This window comes from Eptatretus burgeri, chromosome 14, assembly GCF_056783735.1.
Source record: "Eptatretus burgeri isolate ZD-2024b chromosome 14, Ebu_testis_v1, whole genome shotgun sequence".
NCBI classification, from domain to species: Eukaryota; Metazoa; Chordata; class Myxini; order Myxiniformes; family Myxinidae; genus Eptatretus; species Eptatretus burgeri.
Genome location: NC_140974.1, coordinates 3,174,292 through 3,195,879, shown reverse-complemented (window position 1 = coordinate 3,195,879; position 21,588 = coordinate 3,174,292). Strand labels below are relative to the sequence as shown.

At 41.3% G+C, this 21,588-nt stretch overlaps 1 long non-coding RNA gene across 2 annotated transcripts in view; it reads left to right on the top strand.

Moving 5' to 3' along the window:
* The window catches only part of LOC147012569 (uncharacterized), a 174,888-nt gene that overhangs the window by 93,084 nt on the left and 60,216 nt on the right, over positions 1-21,588 (top strand). The window lies entirely within an intron of this gene.

The window sequence follows — 21,588 nt, the reverse complement described above, 5'->3', positions numbered from 1 at the left end:
TATATATATATATATATATATATATATATATATATATATATATATATATATATATATATATATATATATATATATATATATATATATATATATATATCCAGATTCATACCCTGTGCCTTGAGGATATTAACCTCCTACAAGGGTCACAGCAGGGAGTACCACCCGTGGGGTCTTTCACCCACAGGGAGTGGGGATCACCAGTGAGTTCTCTTACCCATTGGATCTTTCACCCATAGGGTGGGGAGTATTTCACCCCACCCCTGCACGCACACAGAATTAACCTGCACAACCCAGTGGGGTCTTTCAACCACGGGGTAAGGGTACCCACTCCAAGCCTGCCCTGAAAGGTTTGAGCTCTGAACACTTCACCAATTTCTTAGGAGCGTGCTACCTGGTAAAAAGAGGGACAGGGCATTTATACAGCAGTGATGATAAGCACTGGAAATGGGGGATTTTTTTTCAAAACAGGTTACCCTCACTTTACATCTTAGAGTGCTGGCTCTCAGGACTTGTCTTCACCCAATCGCAGCCCACCAACCTCTCCTCCTCCATGGTTGACGCTCCTGCCTGGCTTGCCAATTAATGTCAAAGAAACCCCAGTCTCCGATGTCAAAGAAACCCCAGTCTCCAACTCAGGATCAATGCACCAGAGCTCAAATCTTTAATGCATGTACATGGAAAAGGAACGTGCTCATGAACAGTTGCACAACCCTTCTGATATGTTTCTCCTCAAAGAAAGGTTCTTGTACAGATTTGACGAGGAAAGGGGGGAGGGAAAGGGGTACATTGTATTTCTCATCCAATTTTGGAGAGAAGAGGGAGGGAGAGGGGTACATTGTATTTCTTATCCAAGTTTGAAGAGGGAAGGAGAAGAGGAGGGTTGAGAAGGTGGCATGAGGGAGGGGAGAAGGCGGCGAGGGGTGGAGAAGTTGGCACGAGGAGGGTTGAGAAGGTGGCATGAGGGGGGGAGAAGGCGGCGAGGGGGGAGAAGGCGGCGAGGGGTGGAGAAGGCGGCACGAGGAGGGTTGAGAAGGTGGCATGAGGGAAGGAGAAGGCGGCGAGGGGTGGAGAAGGCGGCACGAGGAGGGTTGAAAAGGTGGCATGAGGGAAGGAGAAGGCGGCGAGGGGTGGAGAAGGCGGCACGAGGAGGGTTGAGAAGGTGGCATGAGGAGGGTTGAGAAGGTGGCGAGGGGGGGAGAAGGCGGCGAGGGGTGGAGAAGGCGGCACGAGGAGGGTTGAGAAGGTGGCATGAGGGAGGGGAGAAGGCGGCGAGGGGTGGAGAAGGCGGCACGAGGAGGGTTGAGAAGGTGGCATGAGGGAGGGAGAAGGCGGCGAGTGGGGGAGAAGGCGGCGAGGGGGGGAGAAGGCGGCGCAAGGGGGGGAGAGAAGGCAGTGCGAAGGGGGGAGAAGGCAACGTGAGAAGGGGGAGAAGGCGGCATGAGGGGGGGAGAAGGCAGCGAGGGGGGAGAAGGTGGAGCGAAGGGGGAGAAGGCGACGTGAGGAGGGGAGAAGGTGGCGTGAGGAGGGGTGAAGGCGGTGCGAATGGGAGGGAGAAGGCGACACAAGGGGGAGAAGGGGTGCGAGGGGGGGAAGGCGGCACGAGGAGGGTTGAGAAGGCGGCGAGGGGTGGAGAAGGCGGCGAGGGGTGGAGAAGGCGGCACGAGGAGGGTTGAGAAGGCGGAGGGAGGGGGGAGAAGGCAGTGCGAATGGGAGGGAGAAGGTGACGCGAGGAGGGAGAGGTGGCGCGAGGGGAGGGAATGGGAAGGCAGCATACCAGGGCGATAAAACACGCACAAACAGCAGCGTTTTCCTTCAAACCACCGTGTCGTATAGAAAACCATACGGTAACATTCAAACATCAAAACCAGTGCTGTTTGGTAAAGGCCTGCCTGCATGAAGCCCCCACCCGCCACGCACACACACACACACACACACACACACACACACACACACACACACACACACACACACACACACACACACACACACACACACACACACACACGCTTGGCTGACATCAGCAATTTTTGGGGAATCGGGAGGTTGGAGTCAGTTTGATTACCAACTACAGTACTTACTGTATAAAATCCAAAAAGCTTGAGTAGCTTTCACCGAAAAACAACGTCACATTTTTATCGACGTTTCAGGGAGATGTTAACAAACATTATCTACCTTCTATATATACACTATTACTAAAACTCTCATATTGTATGTATGTATATATGTATATTCCCGAAATACAGCCAATACGGTACATGATAGCACAAAAAATTTTGGCCCACCTTACTTACCATTCTCCTGCGGTGTGCAGTATCAAGTTTCGTTCAAATCGGGCAACAAAAAAAATGATAAAAAAATCAATTCCCGATTCAGTCAAGAACTCTTCAGGAGAATTTGATCAATGCAAACTACCTCAGCGGTATAGTTCGCTGGAGCTATCTTCTTTTTTCTTGAAATGATATTTTTCATCAACCACTGTCACAACGGGAACCCAACGGTACTTTTACCAGAAGGGGCTTGCTGGTGGACATTGAATGCTCTGCGGTTCACATTGCAGACAGAGCAGGGGGCCGAGGCCAGAGAGGAAACCGAAGAAGACAAAGACCACCGATCTGCCTGCAGTGAGTGAGAGAGACCCAAAGACTCAGCCTCATCGCGGGAGATACCAATGATCCTTCATGCCTTGGTTTCCACAGCGTGCAGCCGAGAAAGGTGAGAAGCGGGAGCACCAGTCCAGAAAGGAGAGCAGTACTCCATCAGGCTGTGGATGAAAGATTTGTATGTGGTCGGGAGCTTAGGTTTGCCAAGGAATGACTTTGTGCGGTGGAAGATGCCCAGTCGGCGACTGGCTTTGGAGGCCAGCTTGGAAATGTGGCTTTCCCAGGAAAGATCATGGCAGATAGTGAGACCCAGAAGCTTGAATGGAAGAACTTCTTCAAGAGGATTGTTGAAAAATAGGTGGGGGGGGGGGGGTTCCAGACGGTCCGTTCAGAGAGACATAGTGAGAGTGTGAGATTTGTCAGGATTAATTGGACCAGCCAGCCATATTGTAAGTTTCCACATGTTGGACCAGCTTAGGATTTTATCCAGATCTGCAGAGAGAGAAGAGGCTGCTGCTTGCAGATCTGAGGGATGACATATGGTATGGCAGACGGTGGAGTCATCAGCAAAGAGATAAAGAGGATTTTGCAGAGAGTCAGAGAGATCATTGATGAAAACCAGAAAAAGAACAGGGCCCAGAATGCTACCTTGAACTCCAGTCTGGACAGGAAGAGGGGATGAGGGAACTCCATGAAGGGTACCATGGGTAGAGAATTTGGTAAGCAGGGCAGGGTGCCAGACCGTATAGAAAGCACGTGATTTTTCTTGGGAGATTGTCAGCCGTTTCATGTCTGATTTTATGTCTGACATTGAGGATGTCCATCCATTGTTGGGAGAGCGGAAGCAGCATATTCCAGGTTAGAGTAACCTGGTCTGAATCCAATTGATGATTGGAAATCAGGCCATTGGAGAAGAGTAAGGAGTTAATGTCTGAAGCGATGATGGACTCCATAACCTTGCTGATGATTGGGAGAAGGCTGATTGGTCTTCCTGTGGAATTTGTTGTCTTAACTGGCTCGGAGTAAATACTATTACTCAATTTGCAATGCACAAATAATCCACTGTCCACAAGGAAAAGTACATTTCATCAAAGAACATTTATTATGCGGTACCACGGAGTCCAAAACACTGAGATGTAAACATCCACAATGATATGCACTAAACTCAGCTTACATTTTCTGATATATGTATATATATATATATATATATATATATATATATATATATATATATATATATATATATATATATATATATATATATATATATGCTTTGGTAGGAGTGGAGGGGTCTGGGAGAACAAAGAGAGAGAGAGAGAGAGAGAGAGAGAGAGAGAGAGAGAGAGAGAGAGAGAGAGAGAGAGAGAGAGAGAGAGAGAGAGAGAGAGAGAGAGAGAGAGAGAGAATGATGTCCTACAGCTGGCCTTGGTGAGATTGGTTTCACATGAGAAAGGCGGGTGTGTCTCCGCTCTCCTGCACAAACACTTGAGTATTGACATATTTCACCCTTGATCTTTATCATATCTGGCCCAAAATCTAATCACTTAATTGCCCTGTCTTGCTTTACCTTTTTACTAAGTTTGATGAAATTCTGTCCGATATTTCTTGAGTTAGGGTGTAAACAGTAAAATTTCAGAGTTTGACCTTGACCTTTGACCCTTGACCTTTATCACATCTGGCCCAAAATCTAATCACTTAATTGCCCTGTCTTGCTTTACCTTTTTACCGAGTTTGATGAAATTCAATTTGCTTCTTGAGTTATCGCGTAAACGAAAATCCGGACGGACGGACGGACGGACAACCTGGAAACATAATGCCTCCGGCACCCTTGGTGCGGAGGCATAAAAAGGCAGTGAGTACATGGGTAAAAACCAGTGAGTACAGTAAAAGAAAAGGCAGCTTGTTTAAAAAGGAATATTCCCCAATAGTCTGAAATTGCAGGAATCTGTTTTTGCACATTTTTTATGTAGAGCAGGAATGGTTGTTGATTTCCAAGCAGATGGCAGATGACTTTGAGGAAATGAGAGGTGAACAGAACAGATAACGGGTGAGCAAGAGCAGTAGAGCAGGTCTTTAGGACACGTGGGCTGATGTCGCCTGGACTTTTTAGACATGGAATGAAGGAAAGGTCGAATTGAAAACAGCCTTTTGAAGAAGAAAAATAATAGTAGTGAATTATGATACAATATGAAGAACCACACGTGTAAAAGAAGAAGTTGAAACATTTTAAGACCATTTTAAAAAAATTTGATAAAGATTATGTAAGATGAGTTAAAGGAAAGGTTGAAAAAAAATCGTGAAGGTGTTTTGGATCGGAAAACGCAGAAGGAAATAGAAGAGGGGGTAGAGAAACACGTGGTTACGGGAGGCGTAAGGTGAGAAGTTAATCTCAATTCTAATTTTTTGAGTATATTCGTCGCGATAATAACAAATTTGACTTCACTGTTCCAATACTTATAGAGGACACTGTATACATTAGATACATCTATGGGATTGAACTTTCCCCTTTGGAACTAAAATATGTGACCTTTCCTCTTTATCTATTTGCTGATGACTCCACCCTCTGCCGTGATGTCCCTCATCCTTCATACAGAAAGGATGCAGCCTCTTCCCTTTCTTCAGACTTTGACAAAATCACAAGCTGGTCAAACACTTGGAATATGTCCTTCAATCCAAACAACTCTCACACTCTCACTATCTCTCTCCAAAAGGACTGTACGGCAAACCTAGCTCCCATATACTTTCTTAACAATGCTCTCGAAGAAGTTCAGCTACTCTTATTCTTGGTTCTCACTCTCAGCCTTCATTTTTCTTGGGCAAACAACAATTCAAAGTTCTTCTACAAAATTAGTCACCGACTGGGCATCCTCCGTCGTACAAAGTCCTTTATTGGCACACATTAATTTTGATCCACCTACAAGACCTTCATTCAAAGATTTATGGAGTTTGATGGAGATCAAAGATTGATGGAGATGATTGATTGACCACCATATACCACTCTCCCCTCTGGACTGGCTTCCCTGCCTCAAACCTTGTTCAACTTGACGCTGTTAATACAAAGCCTTCAAAATCAATGGAATCTCAAGTGTTCAAGCTGATTTTATGAGCCTATTACTTTCCCATTGCAAACAGGTTGATGTTCCCTCTGTCTTCCAACAGCTCCTTTTGGGTCTCGCACCCCCTGCTGTTGCTGTACTTCGTCCCCCCCCCCCCCTCCAACCCCCAACCAACCAGGTTTTCTGCAGGTTGCACACAGTCCACCATCAACCCACTTCTGGTGGAACTCTCAAAATCCACAATCTCACCTCCACTCATTTGTTTCTCTTTTTTTCCACCTGTGCAACCAACTTCCACATTCTCTTCAATCTCAACACTTGCTGTTTGGGTCTCGCCTCGCACCCCCCCCCCTGCTGTGTCTGCTATTTGTCCCCACATTTCCGAAGGGCGCTCAAAGTCCGCCAACAACCCCCTTCTGGTAAGACTACCAAAATCACGAATCACTGCTCACCTTCACTCTTTCATTCCTCTTTTTTTCCACCTTTGGAATGAACTTCCTCACTCTGTTCAATCCTATTCTTTCCTCCAGGTCTTCATGATAGCTGTTCAGCACCACCTCAGATCATTCCCCTATCCAAAACCATGATCTTTTCTACTCCTATTAAACTACCCCCACCCTCCCATCCCCAAATTTCTAGTTTTTCTGTCCAGAGTTTGCTTCTGTATCCATCTTGTCCATCCCTCCCTGCATCTTCCGCTACCCCTCATTCCTACATCCGCTGTTTGTCTGTCTCCATTTATTTTGTCCCTCGGCCCTGCTGTTGGTGTTTACCCTTTCTTGGAAGTTTATTCTTTCCCCCTTCATGTTTCTTGGAAAGTGGAGGCAGCATTGAGGGAGGTTGCGGAGTGGGGGCGGAGGAGGGGGATTCTACTACCACCAGGTGATGAAAGGCTTTTATAATTACCAGGTTGCACAGTCAGCTTTGTTTTTGTACAAACTGTTTTGTCAGCAGCCTCAATGATTTTATTACACACAAGTGGGAACACTAAACTGTGAACCCAAACAGCAAGTGTTGAGCACAAGTTGGATCATACGAAGCCATACGAAAGAGCATCTTTTCTTGGTAAATTTATTTCACATAAATCCATTTTACACTCAAAATTCCCATCAGATGATATTGATAAACGAGTTTAAAAGTACTGCATGTCCTCGCCAACACAGTAACCTCTCAAATGCAATCGTTCACAGCAAGCACATGTGTGTGTAATTGACACACCACCAAGAGCGCTCACATTTTGAATTTCTCCGACACTTCTAATGAGACTTTTTCTCGGTGAATTGTAAATGTACTTGTTTTATTGAAGATGGATGCAAGTGTGGTAAGTTATACATCATCCTCAGAAGATGTCAGACCTTCAGGTGACCTTACAACAAGTACCATTTGGGTGTTTATTGGGGTTTCCAACCACTCAACCCCTCCTCTGGATCCATCCCTGATTACTATTATTATTATTCCTCTTACTATGTACTGTATGAAATGTGTATTCTTACTGTGAAACCTCAAAAGCTGTAAGACATTTAGATACAGTATACTACGATGAAATGTTCCTCTTCTTCTTCTTTAAAAGTCAAGAGCGGGGGCAGATCTAGTCATTTCAAGATTGGGGGGGGGGGGCGTGCACCAGGTCATAGTGTTGAACGGGGGATGGGGATTGGGTTTTGAGGGTCCTTCCCCAGGAAATTTTGAGAACTTTGTCAGAAACGGCATTTCCTGCATTCTTGGAAGTTTTCTGCAGTTTGTTGCATTCTCCGCTGACCCAACAGTTCAGGAGATTCACGATGACTAATGGGCCAAAGTGACAAACTTTCCCAGCCGATCCTTAGTTTAAAAAGACCTGTGCACACCTGTAGTGTGAAATGATGGCGTTGACCATCTGTGTGCTGGGCGAATCCCAGCACCGCCATGCGCCGAGGTTGCGAAACTTAGGGCAAGGGTCTCCCCACAAAAGAGATCAGATAGGACAGCGGAATGTGAATTATTTTATTACTCGTAAATGATACCATTTTGGAAAAGATGGCACTTGAGCTTCCGAATGAGAATGTCACATACATCATGTTGGGATATGGGGAAGTCATGGTGAATGTTCATGAGGGTCAGAGAAGCCATCCGACTTTCTCCCATGGAATCTCTTCGGTAGGTCTTCAGGCACCGCAGGCAAAAAAATGAGCATTCAGCTTCACAGGAGCCAACAGGGAGGGTGCATCCAATATGGAGTAGGACTTTGGTTGATGGAAATTCCTCTCCATATTATACAACCCGAAAACAGTGCTGCAGGCCTACCCTGTTGTGCCTCATCTGTGTATATTTTACAAGCCAATCCACACACATCATACCTAGTTACTGTACAATGATTGGCAAGTGCAAAAGACAAACAGTCCTGGTTATACTTCAGCTGAAGGGGCCCAAAACATCCGACACCCATAGGTTGTGAGATATGGGAACAGTGCAGAGGAAGAACGAATAGCACAATATTGTTTTCTTTGGCCCAGTTGATCAGGTCAGTAGCTATGTGGCTTGTGTGACCATCGTACAGGACAAGCATTGTGTCTGAAGCATCCTGACCTTGTACATATTTGATGAAATGATCCTGCATATCTATATATTACTAAAACTCTCATCTTGTATGTATGTATGTACGATGTATGTATGTATGTATGTATGTATGTATGTATGTATGTATGTTCCCGAAATACAGCCAAAACAGTACACGATAGCGCAAAAACTTTGGTGCCACCTTACTCACCATTCACCTGCGGTGTGCAGTATCAAGTTTTGTTCAAATCGGGCAACGAAAAAAATTATTAAAAAATAAATTCCCGATTCAGTCAAGTACTCTTCGGGAGAATTTCATCAATGCAAACAACCTCAGCGGTATCGTTCACTGGAGCTATCTTTTTTATTTTTTTCTTGAAATGATTTATTTTAAAAATCTCAAACATTTAGTATCGACAAAGAACGATTTATTTTTAAGCATCAAATAAACCACCATTTTGATCTAATACTTCCGTGTTCATTAATAAATAAAATTGTGTTTAGAAGATTACGCAAAATAATTTATTCGACTTTCTTTTCTCCGTTTTAATTTTCACAATGACGCGCAATATCAAGTTTCGTTAAAATCGGGCAACGAAAAAAAATTGAAAAAAATCAATTCCCGATTCAGTGAAGTACTCTTCGGGATTATTTGATCAATGCAAACAACCTCAGCGATATAGTTTGCTGGAGCTATCTTTCTTTTTTTTCTTTTTTTTGAAATGATTTTTTTTTATCAACCGCTGTCACAACAGGAACCCAACGGCTTCATGGGTCATCTACTAGTCTCTAAAAGCCTGGGAATTTAACAATCACGTCTGTGTCAGGATTCCATCAGCACCAGCAGTTCCCCCTGCATCAAGTCTGGCACCATTCACTCTCTGGGAAAAACAAAGAAATGTGGTATCTCATTTTCACTGTGCATTAACCACTCCACTAATGGTAACAGTCTGGCTTTTTTCAGCCATGACAGCTCGTGGTTGATATTCTCTCCCTGCAACAAAATTAGACGGCTTGTATTCTGTATTGATGCCCTTCTCATATGCATTATAGATAAGCTGTGGTTTGTCCTTTCAATTGTATTTGGGTGGAATATTGTCCAGTTGTTTGAAGCAGTTTGTTACCGATTCTTCTAATGCACAACGTGCTCTAACAGATCAGATAAGCTTGATGGTTTTACCACGTGCAGCTCAGATAAACTTTATGGTTTTACCATGTGCAGCTCAGATAAACTTGATGGTTTTACCACGTGCAGCTCAGATAAACTTGATGGTTTTACCACGTGCAGATCAGATAAACTTGATGGTTTTACCATGTGCAGATCAGATAAACTTGATGGTTTTATCACATGCAGATCAGATAAACTTGATGGTTTTACCACTTGCAGATCAGATAAACTTGATGGTTTTACCACTTGCAGATCAGATAAACTTGATGGTTTTACCACTTGCAGATCAGGCCATCTGTCCATTAAGTTGTAGAACCGCTGCATGACACTTGTCATGTTTTTGGTGCTTCCCAATATAAACAGCGTAATCTATAGTCATGGTGAATACCTCAGTCCTTGTATAGTCATACCCTACTCACATACTGCAGAAAGATCTTTAACATGTACAACCTTTTGTTTTGTTTTTCTGTATGCACTTTTGAAGCTCATATTTATTGCTAACACACAGAACATACAACTAGGGGACCAGGAGACAAGAAGGGCAGGAGAAGGAAGGAAAAAAACAGTGGAGAACAGAGACATGAGGAGATCTGTGAAAGAGAGATGGATGGGGAGTGGTACATGGGGTAAACAAGATGGTACTACAGGGAGTTTCAGGTCCTTAAATGACAGAGACTTTCAGGAAGGAAAGCAGGGAATTTAAATAAGGTGGGTTTGGGGTGGATTAGTGGGGATATAAAAGATCGTGGTTTCGGATGGGGGAAGACGATATAAGGTGGTGAATAGCTGTTTTGAAGACCTGGAGTCAAGAGCGGGATTGAAGAGAGTGTGAGAGTTTGTTCCAAAGGTGGAGAAAAAAAAGCAATGAAAGATTGAATGTGAGCAGTGATTCTTGATTTTGATAGTTTTAGCAGAAGGGGGTTGGTGGCGGACCTTGAGCACCCTGCAAAAATATGGGGGAGGGGACATATTTCAGACAGAGCAGGGGGGGCGATGCTGGAGAGGAGACGGTAGAAGACAGAAAAACCACCCACCTGTCTACGGTGAGAGAGTGAGAGACCCAAAGACTCAGCCTCATCGCAGGAGATACCATTGAACCTAAATGCATTGGTTTCCACGGCGTGAAGCCGAGAAAGGTGAGAGGTGGGAGCGCCAGCCCAGAGGGGAGAGCAGTACTCCATTAGGCTGTGGACGAAAGCTTTATATGTGGTCAGGAGCTCAGGTGTGCCACATAAGGACTTTAAACGATGGAGGATTCCCAGTCGCCGACTGGCCTCCAACACCAGTCAGTGACTGGCTTCTGAGGCCAGTCCTTCTCAAACTCTTCTTGCTGTGACAGAATATGTTAAGCGCCACATCTGGTACAATCAACACAAACTCTGCAATTAACTCGAAGGGCAGTCAATGGTACTGCATACTGTCTAGATGCTCTATAAACAGTAAGACCATCAACCTTTACTCTCTTTTTTTTTGTTTCGCTTTGGTTCTTCTGCTGCAGGACCTTCCTTCCCCTTCTCTTTCTATTCTCTTTTTAAGGCCTCCACATTATCTCATGTGGCAGTACTGTGTGGATTTTTAAGAAAAGAAGGTAAAGTAAAAAAGGAAGTGGTGAAGACAAAGAAGCAAGAGCAGGTATGATGAGAGTAGGGTAGATATACTGATTCTGGCTCACTTTCCCCCTTAATTTTATGAAATTTATTTACTCAGTCTTAAAAGATAAATCAAAGTAAACATTTTTCTAAGCAATACAATCAATGAGACACTTGCTGTTGGGCTTGTCTGACGAGGCCTCTTATGTCCGGATCCGTCTTGGACACAGCAAGGCGACTATCATTCCCAACGTCAAGAGGGTTTCTGGACTTCGTTATAATGGTCGCAAGGTCAGAAAATCCAGATTCGCAAAGATATGTTGTGACGGTTTGAATGAGCATTACGGATGCCTTCTTGCTGAGTAGTGGATACGCATCGTGAACAGACAACCAGAAGGTGGAGTGGTCTTCTTTGTTACTGAAGACCAGCTTCATTGCTTTTGAAACCTTCAACTCTGCCAGCTCCTCTGCTTCGTCTTCAGTAGGTTCAATTTTGGCGTTAAACGGGTCTTTATGCCATGGAACATCCAACGGTGCATCGTCGAAATACAATTTGAACTCAGCGGAGACATTGTCGAGATGTCTAGTGATGCAATCTTTGATGCCGACAGGAAGCTCAATCCTCTGCGTCTGCAGGTGCTCGTCCAAGAAAGGAAATGAGGCAGTGGACCCGGCCTTGATTCGTGGCTGCCAGACTTCCATTCGAGCAGACAGTCCGGCAAGCTTGTCTTGAACGTCACTGACTGTCACATCACGGCCTTGCAAGGACTGGTTCATTTCGTTGAGTCGGCCGAATATATCGTCCAGGTAGGCGAGCATCATGACGAACTCTTCATTGTCGAATTGGACATGGAGGTTGTTCTCGTTGTCTCGCAGGAAGATTTCCACCTCAACCCAGAGTTCATACAGCCGAGAGAGGCATTTCCCCCTCGATAGCCAATAGACTTTGGTGTGGAACAGAAGTCCAACATGTTCCGCTCCCATTTCGTTGGCCAGGAGTTGGAAGAGCCAATGATTTTTGGCCTTCGCACGAATGAAGTTGATTACTATGACCGCGACGTCCATGACTTCCAGCAAACAAGGCGGAAGAGTCTTTGATGCAAGAGCATATCGGTGTAGCGAACAGTGGGAGGACGTCACATGGAGCCATTCGTTCCTCACAAGCATGACGAACCCTCCTCTGATGCTGACCATCTCTGGGGCATCATCAGTACGAATGTGCTTGAAATTCTGCCAACCGAGTCCATTAGCTTCAAAAAAAAGAGTCGAACAATAGCTTTGATATCTGCTGCTGTCGTGGTTGGTAGGGTATTGCAGAACAAGAACTCTTCCTTCATCTTTCCCTTTCTCTCGTAGCGAGCGAAGGCGATCAACTGGCTCTCCAGGGCGGTGTCGGTAGACTCGTCTAATTGAAGGCTAGCCTGGAGCATGCTTTGTTTGATTTCGGAGCAAACTTAACGGCACACATCAGCGGCCATGTCGTCAATCTGTCATCGGATCATGTCATTGGAGAGCGAAACTTGCTGGATCTTCTTTTTCGCCTCCGGTCCGATCATCAATTCCACCATTTTCTCTGTACATGGCTTGATAAGGCCCTCAGCAATAGTGTGCGGCTTCTTGCACACACAAAACAAACAAGCGAAGTCGCAATTCGGTATGCCACTTCATAGCTGGATTGAAGAGCAGGTTTTTCTTCTGGCCGGAATCCAAATTTGGAAAGTGTCGCTTCACGGTCATATCGTGATCGTTTCGCAGACAGAGCGTCGATATTATCTTCCTTCCTTCCGGGATGCATCTTGTCGCGATGGTTTGAAAGTTTGGAAGGACGTCGTGACGCATTTGACATCACGACCGAGCAGTGCAGACATTGCGCTCAGTCCACGCCATCTCGACTGACATTCGTGAATCCAAACTTGACATAGCTGTCATTCCATTTTCGAATCTTCAACATCTGAGAAAAAAATTAAAAAAACAAAACTACTAACGTTTTTGTAAACATTGGTTTACTATGAATGCTCTGTGGGCTCCGCCTTCTCTTTTAAAATCGTGGTTAAACTCATCTACCCTTTTTACTTTGATACTATGACCGGAGACTCGTCACCTTAATTGTACATTACAAGCTTCTGCATTCTGAATCGCAGTTTTTCGGCGTCCGCTCATGGCCCCCTGGTCGAAAGCCGATGGCCCCCTTGGGGGGGCACGGGCCCCTGGTTGAGAAACGCTGCCCTAAATCATTCATATCATACCCCCATTGTTCTATTCTCATACAAACGATACACCCTTCTTTATAAATTTTTTTTTAATTGGAACTGTGAATTCTGTATGACCTGGAGATAAAAACAACACTTCTGTGTCTTTGGAATACACGGCAGTTTTATTTAAGGATATATATTGTGATAAATCACTTAATCTCACCAATAGTCCGGCAGATTATGACAATTTTTGGGTGAATTGTGATTTTTGCGATAAAAGCGTCAAATTTGGCAATAACATCACTGTATATGTTACTGATGATTTGTGATATAGGGACATTGAAAATTCTGCCTACTTCCGGTTTTATCCAAGATGGCGTCCATGCGTGTCATGTTTACCACAAAACAAGCAATATTACTGTCATGTTTACACTTTGAGGTTTAATTATCATGTGTTGTTAATTTTCTCTTATACTATATATGTGTATAATTACGTTAAAACTACTGAACACCTTCTAAAGATAATAAATGTATAATTTTATATACTCAACAACATAATTAAAGGGTCACATGATTATATATTATGCACCAAAATGCTGGAACCCCCACTGATATTGCTTTCAACAAATCAGTCAGAACAAATGCAATTTTATTTCTTCGTAATGTCTAGGACATATTAAAGCTAATTTTCCATTGGTAAACATATATAAATGACCATATCAGTGTTTAGATCCACCAGTACTGGTGCTACGTTATCTGGTTATTATCCATGACATACTGACATTAGAGATCCCACATGAGTCCAATATATATATATATATATATATATATATATATATATATATATATATATATATATATATATATATATATATATATATATATATATATATATATATGTTGTTGTTGTTCGACTTTCGGCTGCTCCCGTTGGGGGTCGCCACAGCGGATCATCCGTTATGATCTGCATACTGATTTGGCATAGGTTTTACGCCGGATGCCCTTCCTGATGCAACCCTGGTCGCCTCTTACGACACAGGGATAAAGATTGGGTTTCGCCATGATTCCGGGCTGCCCTACACCCTCTCATTGCGTGGCCCAGTGCAGAGCTTCCATCCTCAAGCGATCCTCAAACCCAAGCCTCCGGGTAGCCGGATTACAGGTGCACGCCACTACACCCGGATATATATATATATATATATATATATATATATATATATATATATATATATATATATATATATATATATATATATATATATATATATATCCATTACTGAACACGCCAATATAATTAATGTCTACCACATGTTTAAGATTCATGCTTTATGCATATATATATATATATATATATATATATATATATATATATATATATATATATATATATATATATATATATATATATATATATATATATATATATAACACATCCAAGAAACTGTTTTATAGATCAATTCGTATAGAGGTAAAATTCCTATCAAATATTTAGTCTATTTTGTCCAAGTGCAACAATTAACTTTCCATCTGTTCATCATAAACTCTTTCCTTGCCTTAACACAGTCCACCCCCACATGCACAGAGAGTAGTGCAGGGAAGATTGTTTCTCTTGCATTTACATCGTCTTTTACATCCTTTCTTGCAGCCACATCGCAAGAGTTCTTGACAAGATGCTTCAGCTGCAGGTCCTGTGGTCCATAGAGGTATCCACTTCCCATTGGAGCCTCTTTGCCATCCATATTCTTGGGGACTGGGTAACAAGAGCTCTTGTGATAGTGTTTGACCCCACACATGTATGCCTTGAAATACAGCTCTCTTGGTATGCTGAACAAGGGCTGCATATGTTGGAGGAATAGAGTCCATTGTCTTTCCCTTTGACGAGAAGAGGTATTTCCTACAGGCATCAACTCTCAGAAATCTGCATGTCTTGTCATACATACGGATAACAAACCTTTCAAGTACATGGATATTACCGTCATTGACAGACTCTGGTGAACAAGTCAATTTCTTGATAAATGATGTAACATCATCATCCATCCATGCATCCCATGCAGTCTTCTTTCCTTTACCTAGGAAAGATGACACCGTGTCACACCCAGTGAAGTTGTGGAAGAAGGGAAGTGCTACACACTTGTCTGGCCCAAGATGCTGGCTGATGTCATGGATAGCAATGTATCTGAAATTTTTCCCCGTTCCAAAAGATATCCATAACTTGTCAATGGTGAGACTTGGGAAGAGAGAAAGTGCAAAGACAACAACATCTATGTCAACTGTTCTGATGACAATTCTCTTGTGACCATTCCTGCTGGCATGTGCCAGATGGACCATGATGTGGGTATCTGCCTCCTCGTGTGTGCAAGGCTGAAGTGAAGAACAGTCAATGTCTTTGTTGTTAGTGATCACACTGCTGCCATATGTTGTGATAGCATTGCCACCATCCTCGATATCTTGCACGAAGGTTGCTAGAAAGTGAAATAGTTCTTTCTTGTTTTCATCTACCTTGAAGAAACCATTCCAATTTTGAGGCATTTTGGTGTTGGCGCTCACTCGCTTGCGAATCCCGATTCCCCGTTTTTCTCTGACAGTAGCTTTCAAACTATCGTCTACATAACAGTCCCAGATGATATCAACTCTGACCGCGTCTTTGAGTTGCCGTTTCACATATGGGAGGAAGACACTGGTGGCATAGTCTTGAAATGTATTGGCATCATTTGGTTTCAAGAAGTTGACCACTGCAGCACCATCCAGTATTACAACTTCACATTGCTCATCAAACACACTGTGTGAAAGTGGCTCAAGACATTTATAGAGCAATTCCGATTTGCTTCCGATGCGCAAGTTGCCATTCAGACTTAGTGATGGTGGTGATTGTTGATTTTTCGTGCATGAAAAATCCATCCAATTTTTTGTTTCTCGTTTGGCACGCTACATAGAGTCTGGAGAACAGTGAAGTCACTTTTCAGGGAATCTATCTTTCCACTTCTTGTTGATGTAGTCTTCTTTCCTTTGGCACCAAACAGTTGAAATTTATTTTTTGTAATCTTGTCGCTGATTGGCTTTTTGTTTTGGATGAGTCTTTCTGTGTAGAAAACCTCAGCTTGTTTCTTGCCAATTGCTTCCATCTCTTGAACAACTCTTATCATTCCTGGATTGGCAAACTCCTTGGTATCGAAACTCAACAGATCTTGTGTTTCTTTCAAGAATGGATTTCCCATTTCACAAATGACTTGTGTAAGAGATGAAATGTCATGTACAAATGTTCCTTGTATGCTTTGTGAAACATCATCATGCTGCACCCCTTCTATACCTTCATCTGATTGTGCCATATGAAGACAAGACTCAAATTCTTCAACCAGTCTTGAAACTTCTGGACCAGCAACCATCCACCTCTTTAGAGCACTTGGGTTTTCAGTTAATCCTACTGCACCACCATCACCTTTCACGCTGGCATTGTTTGGCTCATGTGCTTGATCTAGAGCAATTCCAGAAAATACCCGTTTTGTTTTGTGGATGACGAAGTGTCCTATGTCAAATTCTCTTGCCGTGATGGGATGTAGTGACCATAAGTTTGACATATCTCGCAAATGCACCGACAACCAACAGGCATAGTTGACATGATCCAAGGCAAAAAACCACGGAACAATGCTGGCAATGGCATCAACATAGAGTTGGAACCTACCAAGGTGGATTGCTTTGATGAAGATAAATACCAGAAGTTGAAGATTGAGCATAGTATACCAGAACTTGAATTGTGGACTTTGCATGGACGCTTGTCTGATCCAATTTTCAAATTGAAGAACACCTTGGTTGAGTGTTGCTTTCTCCGCAAATGCCTTTTTGAGCAATGCATAAAGACTACATGCTGTCACTTGGTGTGCATACCTGCTTCGTGTAAGGTGTGATACTTTCAATAAGGAATCAGCCTTCCCAGTAGTTGTAATGTTAGCTTCCACCAAAGCACTTGTCCAGCCACTCTTTTCACGTAGATCGCCAAGTAGCTTGAACACAGCCATCTCTATGTGTAAACCACCTAACATTATGACAAACTTATCTTCTCCATGGCTGTTTGGTAGGCCCCACTGAATTTGTTTTGCAATGGCATAGAGTGGCTGGTCGACCACAATGACAGGTATCTGCCCAGGATTTACACGAAGAGTGGCATTCCTGATCAGGTTCATGACATGGTGAATCATTGCAACAGATTTAGCCTCATTGCTGAAAAGAGGTAACAATGCTGACAGATCTGATTGCACTGCATCTCCGCTGATCTTCTTGGCATGGTAAGCAGCCCATTAAACATCACCCATATCATCTGTGAATTGATCCTCACCAACAGTCTCATTTACAAAGTCGAGCCAGTTGTGTTCGTCTTCAAGAGCCTCTGTTATGTACCAGCAATACCAGTGCCATCATCAAGTCCTTGAATATTAAATTGGACGGGTAGACTATTTAGATCTTGAAACCTCTCAACATTTTGTGCGAATGTCACATAACCTGCCCCAAGGTTTTTGCATTTGGAATCGGCTGGGCATTTTAGTGGTTCATCAGTAACTGTCTGACAGATGAAACATTGATTCCAATTTGTAGGTGTAGCTGGAGTCCGACTATCAAACTCTCCCGCGGCTTCTTCGAGTCTGTAAATGAAAATATAAAACCATTTACTACCCAGTAAAGGCAAACACACACCACTAAAAAGTAAGGCATTATAGTTTGTTTGTTCATACACATTAATTATAGTGTAGCCTAAATGGCTTACATTCATCCAAAAATTTTTTTTTATAATTGAACATTTCAAAATAATTACTGGTCCCTCAGTCTAAGGTAAATCTTATTACCTCCCTTTACTACCTTGATTATTGAAATATCTCACTGCTGGGCATATTAATACAAATATTTAAACCGTTTACCTTATATTAATAGTCACTAGTCACTAATGTACAAATTCAATTCATTTTATTAACTATAAACTCATTTGATCGCTCAAATACGCACCTTTTATCTGGGAGATCCATCACGCCAAAAGCTGTTTGCTGGCGGCCATTTTGAAAGGAGGGAGAAATCATTGTTGCAGAAATGTATTAAGTGTTGCTTCAAATGTCTTTTAATGTTATTTAAGTACGATTACCTTATGATATTACTCAGTGTTCGATCAAATCAACTCATTTAGAACATATGAATGACAATACGTCAGAATAATAAGAATTTGTGTGCATAAGGTATATATATATATATATATATATATATATATATATATATATATATATATATATATATATATATATATATATATATATATATATTAGTTTTTATCTATTTATTTGGTATATATTGCTCAGAGAAGCATGTTTATATAATTCATGATTCTTTCATAGAAAGAAACCACTAAATTATTGATTATATAAGTTAAGATAGAGCTTATTCACATTTTTCTGACAAATTGGTGGCCATCTTGAATAAAACCGGAAGTAGGTCAAATCACAAATGTCCCTATATCAGATATGCATTGGTATGCCAAAACTAACTTATATGCCAAGTTTCATGCTTTTATCAAAAAATCACAATTTTTTCATAATCCGCCGGGCTTCAAGTCATTCGCGTCAGTCGGGCTTGGATAATTTTTTAATTTATAAGCATTTTTCATAGTAATATTTTTTTGTTATACTATATTTCTGTCGTTCAGCCTGTGCCTTTGTGTAATAATTTGATAAATCAATGTCCAGTTCTTGGGATACACCAAAGATAGAACCATCTTTACCAATATAAGTCATTTATATTAGATTAAAAATAATGTCATTAAAAAAATTATTTTTGTTGAGTTGAAATAACACAAACAGACATAATTGACCACAACACTTGGAATTTAATTCTTGGACTTGAAATGTTTGATAAACACCATTTTGTAAGAATTTTATGACTTCAACAGGTGGTGGAAGACCAAAACTATCAAAATAATATTTATCGTGACTATTAAAAATACAAACCCAATGAGAACCGTTCCCATTATTATCTTCTAAGTTCATAATAGTATTATTTGTATGTTTCGGCACATTTGTTAATTCATCTCTCATACAAATAACCACATTATGGATTTTTAATTTCTTACAATATTTGACAAGTTGTAAATTTGATGTTGTATTCTTTCCAAATTCTTTCAACCACTCATCAATGCTCATTTATTTATTAGAAAGATATAATCCATTACCCCTTTTAGTTAATTTTACACCTGCTTGTGCAATAGAAGAAAGCATATCTCCAACTAACAATTTCGCTTTATCAGGCAGACTTTCAAGTTTTTCAGCAAAATCTACAATGACACCACTTCCACTAATTTGTTTCTCCAATTTTTTGTTATGTCTTTCCAATTATTTTTGAGCCTGGAGTTGAGCCTTCCTTTCGTTGGCAGTTTTCACCGCTGTTGAAATCCCACCCGTCAATGCTCCAGCCGCACTTAAACCAGCAAATAAAGGAATTAGAAATGGGAGAAATCCTCCACTCGTCTCTCTTATGGAATATTTTTTTCAACATTGGTTTTGTCATTTTAATTTTAAGTGAGCCAGTATCGTTCAAGATTTTAATCTGTTCTCTTGTGAACAAAACATCAATTCTTACTGCCCCTTTTCTCTGAATTGTATTAATGTTAATTGTACAAGGCTTTTGATTTTGAACACAAGATGATAGTTTATGAAGATCAATTTGATTAAGCTATACCCCAGTTGGTACTTTGCTACTCATTTATTAAACAAAAAATTATGTGAGACTAATCAAAACACCATTATCTGTATTGATCTGTAATTCTGTTTCTTCCAAAAGCAAACAATAGGTATCAACTTCTTCACTCTCTCCTCTTTCAATGTATAGGGAAGTATCCACTTGATTAGACTTTATAGTTTCCTTTTGAGCACTCAGGTCAAACGCATAGATTGTATACAAACTTTTAAAAGCTGTCATATCCAAAATAGGTTCTTTATTTCCATTACTTTCACACACCTTTTGGTAAGACTTGTATGCTTCAGCAAAATCATTTTTTTCCCAATTAATTTCCAATCTATCTCGTGGATAAAATGTTCCATCTAGAGAAACACGAAGTTGTTTCACCTTAGCATTATCACTCAATGCATTATTCTTATCAGTCGCAGTATCACCATCTGGTTTTTAAAAAATGATCCACAGATATCGTGGCTTTCCTTCCAGAACACCCAAATGCCACGTGTAAGTGGTTTGGTTTACTTTAACATGTTGACATCTTCTTTTAAGATATGATACACTGAGTGGCTTCTTTGAGTTAAGTCTTCTATTCAACATCTCTTCTGTTTTAAGATTAGGAGTATATTCACAAATATACCAACTCATTTAATCAATTACAAATTTATTCTAGGCACCAAAAGCATGCGCAACACCATAAAGTAATCTATTTTCATTGTCATTCCTTTGTAGTTGAAATCTAATTTTAAGACCATACAGAACTTTATCATGATCACAAAATCCAAATATATCTTTAAGAGGAACTGCCACAGTAAAACTATTAACTGCCTTTGTATCATCATTATACATTCCTTTCCTTTGAGTATATCCAGGGTCTGTGTTTGTTCCCGTTGACATATTAGGAATAAAACCTTCGACAGCCCCCTTTCCCATTCTATCACTGAATGAATATAGTGTAAATTTTATCATTTCAGATACAGCAGAGACATAATCAACTGCTTCAAATTCTTGTGTTCCAATGTATAAACAAACACTATCAAACATTTTCCAGAAGAAATCATTTTCGAGTGTAGCGTTTGTGTTATTCCCAGCCTTCGTGAATTTAAATTTACACAACAAGAAACTTTCGGATAGATTCAAATAAGTTTGTTGATTAATTATTTATTTCAAAACTTTTTGAACCATTTGCATTCCAGTCTGTTCCAGTTATTGCATTTACCTTGAAGTAATCTTCTTTTTTAGTGGAGTTTGAGATGACAATGGTATCATCCAAATCATAGATACTATCAATACCTTCCATACTTGTATTTATTTTGGAAAAAAGATGTTAAAACTTTTGAAACCCTGACCCCAGTATTTGAATTATTTTCTGTTGTTCTTGGGGAGACAACTGAGTTTTGCCTTTCTTAATTTCTTTTATTGCTTGTAATTTACGAGATTCCTTTTGGGCATCTTTTATGCTCTTTACAGCACCTGCTACATTTCCCACAGCAGAAGCAGTTGAACCAATTAGGTCTTTATGTTTAAGAATAGTTGAACCGATACCCATTAGAGTATCAATTATCCCATCTCCTCCAAATTGATGTCTGACACCCCTTTGTCTCTTAGGTTTATAGTATCCTCTACCAAGATACATACCTTCGCCGTTGTAGTATGGGGAAAGGAATATCCCATCCCCTGTAGTTATTTTATATTTTCCCAACTCGTGTTTCCTCAAAATAACCATCATATTTATTTATTGGAAAA